This window comes from Haematobia irritans, chromosome 5 (genome assembly GCF_050003625.1).
Source record: "Haematobia irritans isolate KBUSLIRL chromosome 5, ASM5000362v1, whole genome shotgun sequence".
NCBI lineage: Eukaryota > Metazoa > Arthropoda > Insecta > Diptera > Muscidae > Haematobia > Haematobia irritans.
Genome location: NC_134401.1, coordinates 139616582 through 139633500, shown reverse-complemented (window position 1 = coordinate 139633500; position 16919 = coordinate 139616582). Strand labels below are relative to the sequence as shown.

Genomic DNA, 16919 nt, shown 5'->3' with positions numbered 1-16919 from the left:
GTTTCCATCCAACGATTTGTCTAGAAGCATTCGTTCGAATATTTACATTGTGTAAATCATCTTTACTCGTGCCCCGTCTTTCTCTCGGTATCTCGCTCTCTTTCTTGTTCGCTCTATTTAAGGCGACACTTAGTTCCTTTCGAATCACTAAAGAATCAGTTCTCTATACATGAAAACAGAACAATGGATGAATAAAAGAATAATAAAATGTATTGTAATAAAGAAAACTTATGCTGAATTTCATTTACCAAATTTGTAGTATAAATGATATTTGAAATGTTGCTCTTTCATTAGCACAATCATTGAATATTGAAAGTAAATTTTATGGGGAAATCGCAGGACATGCTATCCACTGACAAGTCAATAGAGTAGTCACAAGGGTGTTCGTGGTTTCAACTTCAGAATCCAATAAACTCTAAAACACTCAATAATACATGGGTCGTCTCTGGTCTTTTTAGACTAACTTGGAAAATCTTCTATACAGTGAAACCTCTCAAAGGTGGATACTCACGGTCGCCTAAATATTGTCCACATTAGGGAGGTGTCCACTAATGCGTTAATATACACACAAAAAAAAATTCTGATTCAATCACGAAATTTATTGATCCAATTAATTTATAATTGAAATGTCTTCAATTACAGAAATGATAGTATCAATTAAAAAATTAATTGAAGGTCAATTAAAAAGTTAATTGATCCAATTAAAAAATTAATTGATACAATTATTTTTGTGATTGATTTATGTTTCAATTAAAAAAATTGTTGAATAAATTAAATTTTTAATTGAATATTTTTTAAAACTCAATTAAAATTTTACTTGGAAAAATTTTCGTGAAATTTTTTTGTGTGTAGCAAACGTCTCACGGCAACAGTCTAGTTTTAAGAGGCAACCGGCTTTCAGAGTGTTCAAGTTTGAGAGGTGTCACTGTAAATAGTGTCTACCACGTTATGCGACAATTTTTCATGGGAAATAGGTAACATGATTCATATTTCCAAGCTATCCACATCAAAATTAAGTAATTCCTCGAAAATTAGTTTAGGACTAATTTATGAGCGAGAAATCCTCTCGAGCATAGTTCCTGGAATCTATGTGACAGGGCGGTATCTCTTTGGCTAGTTGCACTTTTCCGAACTTTACTCAAAAAATTACGGCTATTCATATAAGCCCTTTTTCCGGCTAAACTCAATAAAATTTGATGCAAATACTCTTAAATTTGGAAAAAGAGAAACTACATAATTTGAAGCCAAAATCTCAACGGCATCAAAGATCTTTTGACTTCGATGTTGGGGAACACTGGTTCCAAAGCACAAATGGATTAAAATTTAGAAGAAAATGACTGGCGTTAATTACCCAGATAACGATTCAGACATGGTGACATGTGGCGCATCTACTATGCCTGGTAACGGCTAATAGAGCAAGTCCTTAAAATGGCATTTGTAGACCACATAACTTTTGCCTCCATTTCCAAGGTTGCGGTGCGAGGGAGGTCAATAAAATGTTTAAAAACACTTCAATGGCTTTGGCGGATTGACGCCAATATCTAAACGGCATAGAAGATCTTGTGACTTTCTTGACATTGTTTTTGGGAACACTGGTCGGCATGGTTCCAAAGCACAAATGGATTGAAATTTAGAACAAAATGACAGGTGTATATTACCCAGATTAAGATTCAGACATTTGTTGCAGTTGTTGAGACCAAATAACTTTTGTCTCCATTTCCAAGGCAGCGGTATGAGAGAGGCCAATAAAATGTTCAAGCCACTTCAATGTTGATGTTTTGGAAGAAACTGCTTGAGAAAAAGGACTTATGGGCTAGACAGTGTTTATACTGAGCACTAGGTCCTTAATAAATCTATACCCAGGGTTATATTATATTTAACTTCTTTCTTATCAATGAGTACTGCCAGATTATATTAATCTAATTTTTGTAGCCGAAATTTTGCAATAAAATATTAATTGGCTGAGATATATACTCATTATATACTCAGCCATTCAGGCTGTAATCAAATCTTTGGACTCCGTGTTTCTTAACTGGAAAATGACTATAAATTGTTTCAACTCTCTGAACGAGGTTGATGAGCTGTTTAATATACAACGGTAACCCGTGGTGCGATATCTACTTTGGTATGAAAGTATGAAATTTAGTTGCATAACAAAAACAAATCGGTACAAAAGGGGCATGCCTTAAAAATGTGGCAAATTCACCACTATAGTGGAACAAAAGTCACACTGACCGGGACATGGCAGGGAACTGCAAAACAGATGAGTTGCCAAGACTGGGAACTACTTTACATATTCCTAAATATGTCGACCTTTAGAGGCTGATTACAGTCTCCACTACAAACGTTTTCATTAATTCTAAAAAACTTATAAAGGGAATCCTAAAAGTTATAATGAAATTAGAGATGATTAATTTATTAAATGCTTCTAACAAATGTCGAAAATTTCCATTTTTTCTCAAAAAAAGTAACCACATTATAATTTCAAACTTAACAAAAAATTTTTGTGTGTGTATTTAATATACACAAACTCATAGAAATCGAATGTGTGAAATACAAAGAAACAATTTTTTCAATACAAAAAAAAAAAACATCGTAGAAGTAAAAAATTCATTTCAATCAATAATCGCCTGGTATTATAATAATGGCTGTGCTCCTGTAGCCACCATAATGGTAATGGCGTTTGTGGTGATGTGGTGGCATTCATATAAAAAATACACGAAAATCTAAGAAAAATTTCAAACTAATACTCGTGTCTTCTCCCCCATTACCGTCTTCGAATTCATCAGTCAGTCGGCAATATTAATAAATCACTTCTCATACAGACAAAACCAAAAAATATACAGAAAGCAATCAATGCGAATCAACTACCCCACACCATACTGCTATCGAGTCTTCTCAATTCAAATTCGATCCAAAGCCATCGAAGCAATGAACCATCATCCAATTCGAATTCATTTGAATCTGAGTGATTTTTGCCTTGTTTTAGAGATGAATGACAAACAACAACAAAAAATCTCTATGAGACCAACTATTTCTACAGGAGCTATAGGTGATCCCACTGCATCACGAAAGGGGTAAACAAATACCAGGGACTAGCGGGGGCAATACATGATGGTGACAGAATGTCGTTGTCGTCTCGCATGTGATTTTTCAAAATAACCATAAAATGTGTCCTCTCTCACTCAGTGTAAAATTGAATTAAAAAATTTATTCGTTTTCAGTTTTGGCGATTTAGTTGAGCGGAAAAATACTTATACAGTCAAGTAAATACAAAAACAAAAACAAGAAAAGCGACAATTACAATTGATGAAATTTGAAAAAAAAGGAAAATAATAAAACAAAAAATATTAATGTGTATATTCAAATAAAATGTTATGATGGTGATTATAATGAAGAAACGTAAATTTCACGAAAGTCATTGTGATCCATAGTAAACAAAAGATTTGGAAAAATTTTATGAATTCATGGAATTCGATTTAGAAAAATATATACATATAAGCAAGAATGTGAGTAAAAAAAAAAAACAAAAACACCTATAAAAAATATGAAGGCATTCAAATAAAAGCAAAGAATATTATATAAAGAAAAAAGTTAAAGTGCTCATAATCAACAAATCTGACATATTTGATCAAGACCTAACTTTGGCCTATATGTAGTAGAGATACCAGAGGAATTAAATTATATACAACGTCTTTAAAGGAATGAATTTGTCGACAACGTCTCTAAAGAATATGCCGTGTTTTAATTTGGATTTTCTCATATATATGGAGAATTAAGGTAATTTTTTAATAGACTTTCTTTCAAAAGTTTTTTGTAGGTATGAGCTATGGCAACAGTAAGGAAGTAATGCATAAAGTGTCATGGCTACTACAAAAAAAAAATGTTTAATTCAATTACGGAATTAATTGATCCAATTAATGTTTTAATTGAAATGTCTTCAATCATGAAAATGCTACTATCAATCACAGTTTTAATTGGGCATAAACAAAATATTTGATTAAAAAATTAATTGATTTGATTTAAAAATTTCAACTAATTTTTTTAATTGATTCAATTAAAAATTTGGTTGTTTGCAATACATTTTTATTTTAAAAATAAAATGGATATTTTTATCATCATTTTTTATACCCTCCACCATAGGATGGGGGTATATTAACTTTGTCATTCCGTTTGTAACACATCGAAATATTGCTCTAAGACCCCATAAAGTATATATATTCTGGGTCGTGGTGAAATTCTGAGTCGATCTGAGCATGTCCGTCCGTCTGTTGAAATCACGCTAACTTCCGAACGAAACAAGCTAGAAACTTGGCACAAGTAGTTGCTATTGATGTAGGTCGGATGATATTGCAAATGGGCCATATCGGTCCACTTTTACGTATAGCCCCCATAAAAACGTACCCCCAAATTTGGCTTTCAGACCCTCTAAGAGAAGCAAATTTCATCCGATCAGGCTGAAATTTGGTACATGGTGTTAGTATATGGTCTCTAACAACCATGCAAGAATTGGTCCATATCGGTCCATAATTATATATAGCCCCCATAAAACCGATCCCCAGATTTGTCCTCCGGAGCCTCTTGGAGGAGTAAAATTCATCCGATCCGGTTGAATTTTGGAACATGTTGTTAGAATGTGGTCTCTAACAAACACACAAGAATTGGTCCATATCGGTCCATAATTATATATAGCCCCTATATAAACCGTTCCCCAGATTTGATCTTCGGAGCCTCTTGGAGAAGCAAAATTCATCCGATCCGGTTGAAATTTGCAACGTGGTGTTAGTCTAAGGCCGCTAATAACCATGCCAAAATTGGTCCATATCCGTCTATAGTTATATATAGCCGATCCCCAATCACACAAAAATTGATCCATATCGGTTCATAATCATGGTTGCCACTCGAGCCAAAAATAATCTACCAAAATTTTATTTTTATAGAAAACATTGTCAAAATGTTATTTCTATAGAAAATTTTGTCAAAAATTTAATTTCTATAGAAAATTTTGTCAAAAATTTAATTTCTATAGAAAATTTTGACAAAATTTTATTTCTATAGAAAATTTTGTCAAAATTTTATTTCTATAGAAAATTTTTTCCAAATTTTATTTCTATAGAAAATTTTGTCAAAATTTTACTTCTATAGAAAATGTTGTCAAAATTTTATTTTGTCAAAAATTTATTTCTATAGAAACTTTAAACTTAATTATATACGCATTTAATCGGCCCTTTTATAGTTTAATATATACCACGTATGGACTATGTTGTTTATATTACGTTGTTAGGAAGTTTTATGATAGCTTGCCATCGGCGTCAGTAGACGTTTCTACGCAATCCATGGTGGAGGGTACATAAGCTTCGGCCTGACCGAACTTACGGCCGTATATACTTGTTTTGTATTGAATTAGTCTACCGATTAAACAGTTAAGTGTATCAATTAATTGTTTAATTAAAAAATTAAAAATTGTCAATCATTGACTTGACTAACTTAATGTTTCTATCATGATTAAATTAATTGTATCAATTAATTTATTAATTGAAAACAATTTCAACTTCAACCAACTTTTTAATTGGAAATATTTTGGTGATATTTTTTTCTGTGTAGTGAGGGAAGGATATCGGTCTGTACGTTTCGTACTTACTCGAATCTTCGTCTGGCTTCATTAGCGAAATACAATCCCTAATAATTAATAAACATTTTTTTTAATAAAATTTTGAATCAATCTAAAATTGTTTTAAAATAGTTATAGAAAATGATTGTACACGTGAGTAATAGTTTACTCACGCTCACGCATGATATTTTTGGGTAGGACTCACGCTCACGCACACTCACGAAAAGAAAATTTGTACTCACGCACGAAAACGTCGTGACTCACGAAAAATATCGTGGCTCACGAAAACTATCGTGACTCACGAATAATTTTATGATTAATTTACCGAAGTGTCTGAAAACATGAGCATTATTAAAATCGAGAGTGTTATTGAACTCCTAACATCCCAGGTGTCACTAAAATTGTAATTGAACTGTGTTTGATACTATTATTTTGGCGAATGAGGACATTTTCATAAAAAAATTAATTGGATTAATTAATTTTGTGACTGAATTAGAAAAATGTTTTTTTGTGTGTACACACAAAAAAATGTTTGTCTTTAATCATGAAATTAATTGATTCAAATAATTTTTGATTAAAATGCCTTCAATTACAGAAATTATAGTATCTTAAAATTAATTGAAAGTCAATTAAAAAATAATTGTTCTAACATTAATTTTTGTTTCAATTAAAAAATTTGTTGAATCAATTAAATTTTTAATTGAATAGTTTTTAAAACTGATATTTTCGTGAATTTTTTTTCTGTGTATTGTGATTTTTACTTCCGGCTATCTTAATTTAATTAATTTCCTTTACATGAAATCTTTTTTTATAGCTTCTGGCATTTATCTCATATCTCATAATAATCGGGCTTATCTCATAATAATCGTATGTATATGTAATACAACTTCATGTTAATTGCAATCTCTTCTCTCACTTCTCTCATTCAGTCTGTTAATGACATGTGTGGGTGATAAATTATAGGTTGCTTAATTAACGGTTATTTATCGGTATGAAGTTTCTGTGGTTATATGGAATACCAATTAATTCGGTTACTTTGGTAGCCTTTTTATAAGAGTGAAAGAATAACACTGCATCACATGGATAATATATGCAAATATATTTAATATAGATGCATCAACGAAAAATTCATAATGGATTCTCTCAGAATCAGACTGTTTGCAGCTATCAATCTATAATGGGCTAGGTTTAGTTTGAAATTAGTCATCTCAGATTGTTTTTGTAACCGAGATTAAGATGGATTGTATTGCTGTAGTTAACGGCTATAAGAAAAAAAGTGAGTAAAGTAGAAATCGAGCGGAGCCGACTATATCATACCCTTAACCTAAACCATGAATTAGTAAACATTGTTTGCGGGGTATCAATGGTATAGATTTGGGAGATAACCCGCATTTCCATATTTAAGAACATCAAGGGGTACATGGTTATGGGAGTTTTATCAAAATCTGAACAAAAATGTCTTATATTAGGAGCTATAGTTGATTCTGAAACTACAGAGTTAGTATGTCACTAATATTGAGACCATTATTAAAAAAGAGGAAATCGCTCAATTAGTGTGGCTAATAAATCAAAATTTGTGAAACTTGGGAAATATATTTATATAAGAGCACATGTAAGTCTAACTACGATCGGCTAATACTTCAATATTTGAAATTTGAGTAACATTGGTTAATATATAAGATTCTTATGGCCAAATTTGGGAAAATCGAGCGATGCATATATATGTGATCCATATCTAAATCTGAACTGATTTGAATGATATTTTCTACGTTTGGTTGATACCTCAGAATGTTACTTTGCGTTAAATACATTAATAAATAAGCCCTTAATTAGGACCAAATTTTGTAAAATCGGGCGATACATATATATGGGAGCTATATTTAAACCAGAATCGATTTCAATGATTTTTTGGCACATGTAGTCATTACTATAGAAGATTCGAATAAGCCAACTATGAGTAAGATCGGTTGATAAATAAGTGACTTATGGCTAAATTTGGGAAAATCGGGCGATACATATATATGGGAGCTATATCTAAATTTGATCTGATTGTTTCCAAATTCAATAGCGTTCGTCTTTGTGCCAAAAAAAACACCGTGTTCCAAATTTCATCAAAATTGGTTAATAATTGCGACCGGAATCCTGCGTAGAACAAATACATGGACAGACGGACGAACACCAAGGGCTAGATCAACTCAGAAGCTTGCCACTCGTGTCATAAATAATCTACCAAAATTTGAAAAAAAAATCTTATTTTGAAGCTTTCGATCAATTTTTTCTGGTTAGTATGCAAAACATGTTTTTTCTTCCAATGAATGAATGACCCCTGCTATTAGTGACAATTTTTTGGTGTAAAAATACCCCTTGAATTGTAAATGTGTCGAATTTTAAATGTTTTAACGATGTTATTTAAAAATTTTATTCCTACACGCAAAAAAATAATTCTTTCCTCCCAAACGAAATTTTAGACAAAGTTCGTTTCTCATTTGCTTTTCGCTGTAAGGAAGTATATTTGGAAGAAAAGTATATACTTTTTGTGATAAACGTTTATTCTTTTCCAGGATGTAAAAACATTTTCATAAAAAACATTGCTTTCTTGCTAATTGCATTTTCTCTCACATCTTTCTCACATCCTCGAGATTTTTTAGTTCTTAACACCTTTTCCAACAATGTAGAAGAAATTATACGATTTTATAAATTTTTAATTTTTTTTTTACCTTTCGCCTGGACGGAGAATCGAACAGCGGACCATGCACTTTGTAAGCCAACACACTAACAACTGAGCTATGTTCCTGTTATGGTCATCAATAGATAATTATCCATATAAGTTATATTTATATAGCATAGCTTGCGGCGCCCACGAACCGAATAAACAAAGCTTATTTAACAGAAACAAACGTATAGTTGGCACCGTGGAGCAGTGGTTGCTACGTCCGACTTGCATGCCAAGGGTCGTGGGTTCGATCCCTGCTTCGACCAAAGTTTTTTTTTTACATATATTCCAGATATGTTCGGAAGATTCCGAAAAAATGTTCAACATTACGTTGTACTATATTAAATTTTTAACTGTAAAATGTGTCTTATTAAAGACCTAAAGTCAGAAAAGAACAGTGTTTGATATAAACGAAATGGACTGTGTTGTTGTTTCAAAAATAACTTTTTTTATTGAAAAAATAAAAAATTTGTAACAAAAGAATTTTTTTGGTGATAAAAGTTTAAAACTTTCGAAGCAATTCAAAAAACTCTAACAAAAGAAAAACGTTTTCGGTACACGTTTTTTTTTTCTTTGCGTGTATAGACAATTTTGTCAAAATTTTATTTCTATAGAAAATTTTGGCAAAATTTTATTTCTTTAGAAAATGTTGTCAAAATTTTATTTCTATAGAAAATTTTGTCAAAATTTTATTTCTATAGAAAATTTTGTCAAAATTTCATTTCTTAGAAAATTTTGTCAAAATTTTATTTCTATAGAAGGTTTTGTCAAAATTTTATTTCTATAGAAAATTTTGTCAAAATTTTATTTCTATAGAAAATTTTGTCAAAATCTTATTTCTATAGAAAATTTTGTCAAAATTTTATTTCTATAGAAAATTTTGTCAAAATTTTATTTCTATAGAAAATTTTGTCAAAATTTTATTTCTATAGAAAATTTTGTAAAAAATTTATTTCTATAGGAATTTTTGTAAAAAATTTATTTCTTTAGAAAATTTTGTCAAAATTTTATTTCTATAGAAAATTTTGTCAAAATCTTATTTCTATAGAAAATTTTGTCAAAATTGTATTTCTATAGAAAATTTTGTCAAAATTTATTTCTATAGAAAATTTTGTCAAAATTGTATTTCTATAGAAAATTTTGTTAAAATTTTATTTCTATAGAAAATTTTGTCAAAATTTTATTTCTATAGAAAATTTTGTCAAAATTTTATTTCTTTAGAAAATTTTGTCAAAATTTTATTTCTATAGAAAATTTTGTCAAAGTTGTATTTACATAGAAAATTTTGTCAAAATTGTATTTATATAGAAAATTTTGTCAAAATTTTATTTCTATAGAAAATTTGTCAAAATTTTATTAATATAGAAGATTTTGTCAAAATTTTATTTCTAGAGAAAACTTTGTCAAAATTTTATTTCTATAGAAAATTTTGTCAAAATTTTATTTCTATAGAAAATTTGGTCAAAATTTTATTTATATAGAAAATTTTGTCAAAATTGTATTTATATAGAAACTTTTGTCAAAATTGTATTTATATAGAAAATTTTGTCAAAATTTTATTTCTATAGAAAATTTGTCAAAATTTTATTAATATAGAAGATTTTGTCAAAATTTTATTTCTAGAGAAAACTTTGTCAAAATTGTATTTCTATAGAAAATTTTGTCAAAATTTATTTCTATAGAAAATTTTGTCAAAATTTTATTTCTATAGAAAATTTGGTCAAAATTTTATTTCTATAGAAAATGTGGTCAAAATTTTATTTCTGTAGAAAATTTTGTCAAAATTTTATTTCTATAGAAAATTTTGTCAACATTTTATTTCTATAGAAAATTTTGTCAAAATTTTTATTTCTATAGAAAATTTGGTCAAAATTTTATTTCTATAGAAAATTTTGTCAAAATTTTATTTCTGTAGAAAATTTTGTCAAAATTTTATTTCTATAGAAAATTTTGTCAACATTTTATTTCTATAGAAAATTTTGTCAAAATTTTTATTTCTATAGAAAATTTTGTTAAAATTTTATTTCTATAGAAAATTTTGTTAAAATTTTATTTCTATAGAAAATTTTGTCAAAATTTTATTTATATAGAAAATTTTGTCAAAATTGTATTTATATAGAAAATTTTGTAAAAATTTTATTTCTATAGAAAATTTTGTCAAAATGTTATTTCTATAGAAAATTTTATCAAAATTTTATTTCTATAGAAAATTTTGTCAAATATTGGTTTCTATAGACAATTTTGTCAAAATTTTATTTCTATAAAAAATTTTGTCAAAATTTTATTTCTATACAAAATTTTGTCAAAATTTTATTTCTGTAATTTAAAAAAAATTATTTCTTTAGAATATTTTATTTTTATAGAAAATTGAAGTATCTCTTCGTTGGAAAGGAATGTTTTGCAAAAACTACCAAAACATCAAGAATTCTACCAATCTACCAAATAGTAAAAATGTACCATTTTTGGTAGAATTCTACCATCTGTGGTAGAATTCTACCACCGTGCTAAGGAGGTGATTCTGAGTCGATCGATATATATTTTATGGGTCTAAAATCAATATTTCTTGTAGGCAAATTTTTTGGCAATACCTGACCACTATGTGGTTTAGGGTATACAAAACACAATTCTTGCTTCTTATATGCGTTTTTACTTATAGACAATATTTTTTCTTATGAAACTTCAACTATTATGAGAAAACGTTTTGGTTTGTTAGTATACGTATTTGTATTCGTATTTGATGTAATGTAGACATGAATGATATCAAACTGACATATGCCAATGTGGTGGTATAAATGTTAACCCGTATTTTGAATATCCATTGACCATACATGGAATTCATTGTCAACTTTAACTTTAAAACACACATATCGCCATACATATAATTCGTCGTAAATTTGTTTAGACATTAACATGGTGTCTTTTATTATGGTTGTTTGTGTTAATTCGTTACATATTTCTCTGTTGTTGTTACAATAAATAACCAAATTGTTGTTATTTTGAGTTTAATCATACAAAATAACAATAAAGAAAACGTAATAAGTACAGACAGCAGTAAAGCAAAGCAGCGAAGAGCAGAGCACAACACAAAGCTAGAATGTTAGCCTGGGCATTGGTTGCCGCTTCCCCCCGCACCGCTCAACTCTCATTTTAACAAAGACTCAATTTACCATCTCTTATTCCTCTCACTTCCTTCCACCAGATATGTCACCAAATAACCAGGCAGACATAGCCACCATAACATAGCTAGCAAATTTATTCCTCTATGCGTTGCAACGAAAATATCTATGAGGTAGTAGCTGTGTCGATATTATACAGCCACTGCAAAGGAATACCCATCGACCAGTGGGGAAATTCAAAGTATTTGGCGACACTTACTGGCGCAAATATAAACTTGAACGTACATACACTGAGAGTCAATCACTCGTACATGAATATACACAGAGCTTGCGACGAATATCCATTTATCCATACATTCGGGAAAGAACAAAAACAAAAAGACCATATTCAACACAAGAACTAAAACCAACAACATTAAATGTAAGAAAAAAATGTTTTTTTTTTGAGTACATCATTGTTGTTATTATTGCTTACTTCATAATGTGAGAGAGAGAAAACATAGAGAGTGTGAGAGAATCCAGCTCATAGCAAGTGAACATATCTACACACTATGTAGATATGTAATACGTCTCCAGTACTTTGGGGCAGTGCTGCCGCTACTACTTCAATCGAAGTATTTTGCTTCATTTTCACAAAATTTACTTCGTCACTCCTTCTTCCAAAAATCTGCTTCACTTTTTGTTCTGCTTCAAATTTTTAAATTTTCCCCATATTACCTAATTGTTTTTCCTATTCCTTTAATTATGATGAACATAGCGGTTTTAATCATTGAATTATTAACCGATGTAGACCAATTTTTGCATAGTTGTTAGAGACCATATACTTACACCATGTACCAAATTTCAGCAGGAAATTTGGTTCTCTTAGAGGCTCCGCAAGCCAAATCGGGGGATCAGTCTATATGGGGGCTATATATAATTATGGACCGATGTGGACCGATTTTTGCATGGCTGTTAGAGATCATATGCTGAAACCATGTACCAAATTTCAGCTGGATCGGATGAAATTTGCTTCTCTTAGAGTCCCCGCAAGCCAAATTTGGGGGTCCGTTTATATGGGGGCTATACGTAAAAGTGGACCGATATGGCCCATTTGCAATACCATCCGACCTACATCAATAACAACTACTTGTGCTAAGTTTCAAGTCCATAGCTTCTTTCGTTCGGAAGCTCAGATCGACTCAGAATTTCACCACGACCCAGAATATATATACTTTATGGGGTCTTAGAGCAATATTTCGATGTGTTACAAACGGAATGACAAAGTTAATATACCCCATCCTATGGTGGAATGAATTCTATTGTTTTGTTTTCAAAAATGTATGCTACTTCAATTTTATTCAATCTACTCCACTTTTTTCCAAAATCTACTTCACTCAATTTTTCACTAGCGGCAGCACTGCTTTGGGGTATTGTTGGATGTACTTTTTTTGTTTGTTGGTTTTGTTTTCATTTTTTTTCAGTTCGTTCATTTATTATTTTTTTTTGTTTGTGTTCAAACTTCTCACCGGGTTGAATCGAAGTTGTTGGTGTTGTTGTTGGTATTCCTCCCCAAACTCCATAGAGAAGTTTTTCTTGAGTTGTTCTCGTTAAGTTGTTTTTTCCTCCCAAGGAATTATTTTTCCATTTTATTTTATTTGGTTTAATTCTTTTTTTGTGAGGACTGAATTCTTTTTGTAGACAAGAAGACAAGGGGAAGGTGGCATGAGGTTAAGGTTTCTATCACCTACTGTACACAGTGTTTACTCTTACCGATGGTTATTCCAACCCTTCACAATAAAGATGACAATTAGTAGCTCTGCAAAAAAAGTATATTGCGTAAATACAAAATTAAGCAAACATTTTGATTTCAATAATAATGTTTGTTTCTTTCAAAGACTCAATTATTATTTGTCCAAAAAGTTCCAATTATAATTAAAAAATCATAGATTTAGTCGTAAATCGCTTGTTTCGACATCAGACTAATATTTTATATTTTAAACAATTTATAATATTTTTAATATTTTCTTTCTTGGGACCAAAGGGAAAAAATAAGTCTCTGTATAGGCGGATAAATTGTGGTTTTTAAATACTAGTGATTCAAGGCTTCTCTTAAAAAGACAAAGTATTGACTCCAAGGAAATGAAGATATAACCAATTATAGCCTTAGAAACTATATCGCTGCAGACCTACTGAGATGCATATCAAAAGTGTGGTCTTGATAAAATTGAAGATGAATGTAAAGAATGATATATTAAGAGCTAAAGGCAAATTAAAAAAAATATATCTGTGGTCACAACCCATAATAAAAAAAAATATTGTCGTGAGGTCAAAGATTTCATGTCTTTAAAATACGAATGCAAATTTTGCTTAGCATAGAAGACGCATTTCTCTACTATAAAGTTTTTTTCCTTGACCAAAGGTCGATAAACTTTTCAATGAAGTCGTATTGTCCTTATAATTAAGTGATTTGATGTAAAAATGGATATCATAACATGAAAGAAAAAAAGGTCAACTTGACTTTAATAATTTAGAAAAAATCTTTAAATTTAATGAAATTGTCTTTAAATTTGTTGTCTTTTTGCATCTTAACTACAAAGCAAAAAATCGTTCAAATATAGGACATGTTTTTCAACACTTTATTTTAAAAACGTTTTTTACTTGAAACACAGCATAATTTCTACTAGAAGTCGAGTCTTAATTTGGAAAATAAAGTCGTCGTTAACTTGTTTTTAAAGGAATTTGATAACATATGAAGAAAAAAAGCTGAAAAAGCGAAAAATTAAAATTTGCTTCCTAGAAGCAAGTACACAAAACCCGATTTTAAAAGAGAATTGTGTCTTAAAAGTATCCTTACTTGTATTCTCCGCTTCTTTGGCTCGGAATCAATACCAAATTGTTTAAAGTAAAGACAAAATCTTTGGAACCGGGTATGCTTTTTTTTCAGTGTAGCCTAAGTCTGTTTATCAATATTTTCAGTACAGGAGTTTAAAGTTTTGAATCTTCACTGAAAATCAGGAGAAGGTGTTTTTTGGAAAACTTTGCTACAGATTCCTAGAAGAGATACAAACATGAAAAATTTAGAGCAAATAAATTTAGATACGCTGAATACGATGGTGCTAATAACTCAATTGTGTCCTAACTCGAGTTAGGCTGTTAAGGGTTGTGACCACAGATATAATTTAATGTTTGAAGATTATTTCATGCAAATGTTGACCGCGACTGCACCTCAAATTATCCATCCGCTTAGTCCAACTTTGGCGTACGTTTTTACAACATTGTGACCGCTATCTCACGAATAAATGGTTCATTGTCAAATGGTCAACTGAAGCGGGCTTGTCTGTATAGACATGGGATTTAACATAGCCCCACAAAAAATAGTCTAAGGCGTTAATCGCACTATAGACGAACATTTTATTTCACGTCCCGAACGTGAAATAAAATGTTCACCGAACTCGCCTCTCAATAACTCCTTTGTTATACGTTCTTTGTGGCAAAGTCTTGTTGAAATCAAATCAATCAAGCTTTTTGCAAAAAAGGGATATCATCTGATGGTAGTGCTCACCATTCACATTTACCTTACGATTCCCATCATCTTTGAGAATAAATACGATCCAACTATACCAGCAGCCCATAAACCGCCCAAAAGTGTGAATTATTCTGGATACACTGGTAGCTTTTGAAAAGCTTCTGGCCGATCTTGACTCCAAAATCGATAATTCTGCTTATATACGTACCCGTTGAACCAATAATGAGCTTCGTCGCTGAACACAGGATCTCGATGAACATTCTTAACAGAGCACGCATTTTGATAATAAAATTCAAGCATTGTTCGTTCGTAACGACGATTCATGGTTAAATTATAGACCAACCAGCAGCGGTGCCAACTCTGACGATTTTTCGTCATTTTAACGATTTGTGATGGTAAATTTGGCCTGTGACGATTTGACGACGATTTTAGGCAATGTAGTTATGAGTTGATGATTTTTAAAATGTTGCCTTCAAGTCTTTCCTTTTAACGTTTTGTATGACGTTTTGACGATTTTTCCAAATAACGTAGTAGTAAGTTGACGATTTTTCATAAGTTGTAATATAAAGAAACATTTTTTAATCTCAATACTATGACTATTTGTATCTATCTTACTCTCGGCCACTTTCGTCTCCAATGTAGACAGCATTTTCAAAGCAGTCAATATAAATAAAACTAATATTCTGAAAATCTTTGAAACTTCAACCTTACAAGGTATTTTTTGTCCAAAAACTGTTTTAATGAAGCTCCATTAGTGCTTCAGTAGCTAACGAACCGCACTATGGACATATCTGTCATATATTCCATAAATGTTGAAAATTTGTCAGTTAAAATTAACAGGAAAAAAGTATTTGCAATTTACTTTCTGTTAACTGGCAATTAAAGACACATGAAAATGGCCGTTTAAGGAAAAAATTTAACCCCCATGTTCCGATATCCACTTCAATCTACTTCCACTATTCACGTCAAATCCACGAACGTGAAAATTTGGTGTTCTTAATTCCACGTTCTTTTTTTAACTTTTCTGTAACCAGCTGGGTTGCACAAATCACCCAAAAATTCACTAAGGCGGAAATCAAAATAAGTGGAGTCAATAGACTTATTATAATTTATATTTTTTTAATTAAAAATGACGCAGTTTTAATAAAACTCATGTATTGAATATAAAACATTTCAAATTTTTTACGCGAGTACTTTTTTTTTACCGGAAATACACCCATCTTGGACATAATTCATCTTTTACCAACCCTTTTGCAAGTGAATTGATTTCACGAAAATTCCGGTGAAAGTGGATTGTAGGACACGAAAATCGTGGAATTGAATCACATTCACCTGGAAGTGGATTTGGGAACATGGGCATAAGTTGCTCCTAAATCGTTGTTTTCGGCTGTTTTATGACTGACAATCTTTCATGTGACGACCTGACGATTTTGACGAAAAATATTTTAAAAATTGACGATTTTCAGCCCAAAACAGTTGGCACCACAGCCAACCAGTGCCATAGGTTGGAACCTCAGAAAAGATTTTTGAGTGTGACAATTCTTACATAGGTAGATCCACTATGGTGAAATAGTTGGAATGCCTGCCTTGCAAAGCAGATTGGGTTCCAGTTTCGAGTGAATACAAAAACGTTTCTAAGGATTGTCTGAGCAAAATTTTCTGACGGTGGGAGCTCGGTCTTTTGCTTTCCCACTTCGCCCTTCCTGCCATGGTCCTTGTTGTCCAACTCATTATATTACCAAGAACCCCATATTCCTCACACTCACCTTCCATGCCTATTCCACTCAGATCACCACCTGCGGTGTCACAATGGACTGAATAGTCTAAGTGAGCATAAAATAAAAGGCCGCTGCTACTCCTAACCTAACCTACATAGATGGATGGAAAATAGTGGGGAGAAAAATGCACTGTTTTCATATATTTTTGTGCCAAATAATTATGGCAAAAATAGTTGCCATAGGTTTCTAAATT

The 16919-nt window shown here is 30.9% G+C and overlaps 1 protein-coding gene across 3 annotated transcripts in view; it reads left to right on the top strand.

The window, feature by feature from the left end:
• The window catches only part of tou (bromodomain adjacent to zinc finger domain 2B toutatis), a 255805-nt gene that overhangs the window by 72731 nt on the left and 166155 nt on the right, over positions 1-16919 (top strand). Inside the window, exon 1 of one of the 3 annotated variants that reach the window (XM_075313308.1) lies at positions 3244-3780. The exons of the other annotated variants lie outside the window; for them this stretch is intronic. The gene's annotated coding sequence lies outside the window, so the exon portion shown is untranslated. Of the gene's footprint in view, positions 1-3243; positions 3781-16919 lie in introns of those variants that run through there. 3 annotated transcript variants of the gene reach the window in all.